Genomic DNA, 5,000 nt, shown 5'->3' with positions numbered 1-5,000 from the left:
CTTTAGTCGTCCAAGGAAGGTTCCAGAAAGTGCTGTGAGATGTACGACAGCATAATGATGTTAGGTTCCTCTTCAGGGGTGAGGTAAAGATTCCATCACCTGCCGGTTAAGAGAGGGAAGTTCGTCCTCATTCAATTGTACATGAACCGACGAGTGAATACAGCAAGAGGGATCTTTCTGAATTGACGGGCACCACTTTTCATTTATGTTTTACGTAATGTTTTTGGTACCGAAACACTTTCAAACTTCGTATACTTGTATATTTTGTGTTATAGAACAGATAAAAATTTTTGTATTCGAAGTTATTTCATGTAAAAAATTGTCGTATTTCGGTAATTTTCAACCAATCAGCAGGATCTTTCTTCGTTAAGAAAACAAGTGGTGCCCGTCAATTCAGAAAGATCCCAGCAAGAGTGATATTATGTTGTTAGAAATAGACAGCTGGAGGCTGGGGCTAAAGTTTAATGTAAACCGGAAGAGAAAGCGAAGGACATGAGTAAACTGGATGCTGACGAGCCAGGTGAGGAGAGATGGTCGGAAACGGAGAGGGAGATCTTGATCCAAACAAAACAAGAGAAGTTGAAAAACCTTCTCGACCTGATCCATTCGCCAAATGGGGCTCAGCTCCTTGTGGAGGTGAGAATGAGAAAACTAAGTGCCAAACAAGTGGTATCACCAACCACATAAGGTCCTTCTACCCAAAGCAAGCGGTAAAATAGCGAAGGTCCATATTACTGTAGAGTTCACAAACATAGCACTGCTGCCAACATCAGTGTTCCCCCCACCACAACAACCACTACCAAAAGCAGTCACACCACCAGCGGTAATAATAATTGCTGCAACAACAATAATGAGATTAGGATCAGCATCAATAACAATAATACCAAAAACAACAAGAAAAACCAAAAGCAACGGCACCAACCGTAGAGATCAACATCAGAGCCTCGAAAAAAGAAAACGGTCCTGCCATCTACACTGCAATACCCCTTTCTTATTTTTTCTGACCAGGCTCCCGTCGTTTTATGGGTTTTTCCACGTGTAACCTTTTCTTTTTCGAAGCGCCTCCCCTTTTGGGAGTTCTATTTATTTATTTATTTATTTATTTATCTATTTATTTGTTATATCTTTCTCCGTTTTCTTCCTCTGTTTAGACGAACTTTCCTACCTTTTCGGACAAAACCTTTTGTAACCTTCGTCCTGTCTTTGCCTGTCTTTGTCCTTACATGTTTTTAATTGATATTAGCCCTTGTGGCCAATAAAACGAATTTATTATTATTATTATTATTATTGGTGTATTATCATTCTTATTACCATTATAGTTGTCATAATCATCTTCAGTATTCTGGTCTCCTTATCACAATCATCAGATCATCAAGTAGAGAGATTTCGGTGCTATTTCTAGTAAATCTAAACATCCCTTCCAGTCTCTCCCTCCCTCCCCCCTCTCTCTCTCAGTCTTTTTCTCTCTCCCTTACTCTCTCACTCTTGTGTTACTAGAAGAGTAGAAGAGAACCTTTAAGCGATGGATTAAGCTTTCTACAAGTTAAAAGTAGTCTGTAAGCTTTGTCATTCGGTCGGCATCAGAGTGGTAGGTAGGTAGGTAGGTAGGTACACACGTGTGTAAGTAAGTAAGTAGGAAGTGGTAGTGGTGGGGAAATACTGCGAATGGAACAGTGTGGGTGTGGGCGGAGGTAGACTAGGAAGCATTCGTGTTAACAATGTCTTTTACATTTAGTAGTAGTCGTGTTTAGAGCGGCTTCCATTTCAACTGGTTGTTCAATAGTAACTTATAGAAAGATCCTTAGTTCAAAAGGCCAAACATACAACAAACGGTTTCCTTGTCGTTTCAAGGTATTTGACAGTAGGCACATGTGGTCTGTGACTGAGGGGTTTTTTCTAGATTCAGTGGAGAAGAGTAAGAAAGGAAAAGAGAAAGAGAGAACTGGTGGAGGTGCTGGTTGTGATGATGGTGGTGGTGCTGGTGGTGGTAGTGGTGGTGGTATAGATATTGTGACACGGCAACAGCTATGAGATATTCCGAAACAGTAAAGGGCAACTGGTTATTTTTAACCTCCAACCACCCGCCTCCCTCGACAGAAAAACCCTTTGATGTTGTTGCCTGTTGTGTGTTGGATGTCTGTTTCTTTAACGCCAAAGGAAAACCTCTTAGTCACTATTGTCAATCCCTTTCTGATGTGTGTGTGTGTATATATATATATATATATATATATATATATATATATATATATATATACATACACATTCTTAGAAACATATATGCATACATATATGCGCTTATACAAACACACTCATGTATATACACGGTTTACACACACATATGTACATATATATATATATATATATACGCATTCACATGTACACATACTATATACAAACTTCTATGCGTGTGTGTATTTTGAGACGTGTGCGGATGTACATGAATACACACACACACAAATATTTATTTTAGTGTATTTGTGTATGTATATACATGTACGTATATATGTATGCATGTATGTGTGTGTGTGTGTGTGTGTGTGTGTTTGTACACGTACGTATGTGAATTTGCATGTATGGTATGTATCTATGCACACGAGTGTATATGGGCATATGTGTGTGTGAATTAATGTGTATCTGTATGTATGTACTTATGTGTGTGCATATGTGTGTATGTCTGTTCGTGTGCGTATGTCTGTGTGCCTGTGCGTGTGCCTGTGTGTGTTACTCGGAAAAAAGAGAAACACAGTGGAAATTAAGAAATCTGCTGAACTGAATGAAGACGGATGTTTAAAAGATCAGACATTGTTTTGGTGTTGAATGTAACGAGTGGAGGAGGGTGACACACGCCAGCCCTTCGCTCGCATTGAGCGGCCGCACTGCATGATGAATGGCAAGGCTATGTTAAAATGCAACGAACGTAATTGAAACTGTTATCAGTTCGTTCTCTTCTAATCGTCTGGTATGCAGAGTCGTTTGAAATATGTAAAGATTGAATGAAACTGTGGTTCGGATTTTTACGCAATCCAGGTTTGTCTTGCTCAAGAACAGGAAACATACGTACCAAGCAGTTAAACTTTACATACTTCTAACGAAAAAGAAAAAAAAAACGTATTTAGCACTTTCAGATGTATGTACCATGCAAATAAATATGCATTACTCATACACACCCACACGCACACACACACACATCTATATTGTAACACCTCACTTTACGAGGACCCGTTTTACGAGACTGCGGGTTTACGAGTTTTATTTTACGAGACCGCGGGTTTACGGGTGCAAAAGTTTCTACTACCGTAACAAATGCTTCTGCGTGTTACCGAGAAATTTGTAGAGAGCAAAAAAAAAAAAAAAGAGGTTCTTCTAAGCAAACAACTCTGGACTTGTTTTTTAAAAAGAAATCTACGAGTCCGTCTGCGAGTGCTTGTGAATCGGCGATCGCGTCTACAAGTGATGGTGTGCGCGAGATTAGTTCGAGTGAAAGTGATTTAGAAAACGATTATAATATTTTAAAAATTATAAGTGATCTTGACATTTTTTTAACTTTACACATAAAATATTCTTTACATTCTACTCTTGTTTTATTGTAATTTATTTACGAGTATTATAAATTTTATAGGTAAAATATTTTTCTGGGGACGAATTATGGGAAAATCAGGAAATTAAGATTAAGGTTCCTAGCACACCTTTCTATGTGTCTTCCGACTTGGTCGATAAATATGGGCCATTTTTGCACATAACATGGAGGAGCATGGATAATCTTAAGGCGTTAAAAAGAAAAAAAACCGAGAAAGACGAAAAACAAAATGTCTGGTCGCTGCCATAGTGAAAAAACGGAATGTAAATAATTAATTCGTAACTAAGATAATGAAAGTAAATAAAGTGAAACAATAATTGCGTATAATGCAAAAACAACAGTGGACAACTACAGCCAGATGGTATGTGTAATTACTAGTATAAACACAGAGTAAATTATAACATATATAAACAAGTTAATTCAATAAAAACGTTGGGCGAGGGATGGGATGAGGCAGGTGGACTGAATTAGAGGAAGCTGGGTCGTGTACTAAAGCCATGCGGGACAGAGGTACCGAAAGTGATGAAAAGGCGTCGCTCCCTGATTTGTGGGTTTCAGTAGAACTCTGTAGTGTGAGAGATAATCGGAGGAGTGCTCAGACAACTTAAAGTGTCAGGCTGGAATTTGAGGATATCCTGGGTATTGTTGTATAATCTATCGCCCCAACGCCCAAGCATAATGCAAGATAGACCCTGCAAGCTATGCAGAATATTAGGTTAGGTGTGGAGCCGTTAAAATGATGGATCCTGTGGAGGTTATACTTGGGATCTACCAGGATAATAATATAGGGAAACAAAAGCACACAGAGAGCGCAAACCTCCGCCAATGCAACACCAACACTCTCTCAACGATTAGCCGTTTTGCGCTCACGTGTTGGCACGGCTGTTTGGCACTCGCGTGTTGGCACGGCTGACTAGATATAAAACCTGTTTTGGTGACCGTACATTTTGATAATGGAAGCAAATGCACACACACACGCACGTGCGTGCAGAAGTGTACAGAGAGAGAGAGAGAGAGAGAGGGAGAGAGAGAGAGAGAGAGAGAGAGAGAGAGAGAGAGAGAGAGAGAAAGAGAGAGAGAGAGAAAACGAAAGAACTAAAATGTACAATGTTTGATGTTAGATAATTCAGCATCGAATCAGTGAGGCCCAAGCGGCAGCATCAAAACGGCTGTGCCAAAGCAACATGAGTCGTATGAACCCAGGAGGTAGCAGAGAAGAGATGAGACTAGCTTTTGGCTTGTAATGGTATTATCTCTGGGAAGTTTCTGGTAAAATCACTCATCACTAAGTTAACAGACGACTCCCATGTAGGGATCAACACACCAAACACTTCCTGTCTGCTTGCATCAGCCAACATGGTGGTGATGGTGATGATAACGATGATGATGATGACGACTCATGCCCGTAACGAAGCTGATGGAG

This window comes from Octopus bimaculoides, chromosome 27 (genome assembly GCF_046866305.1).
Source record: "Octopus bimaculoides isolate indiv1 chromosome 27, ASM4686630v1, whole genome shotgun sequence".
Classification (NCBI taxonomy): domain Eukaryota; kingdom Metazoa; phylum Mollusca; class Cephalopoda; order Octopoda; family Octopodidae; genus Octopus; species Octopus bimaculoides.
This window is presented reverse-complemented; position numbering follows the sequence as displayed.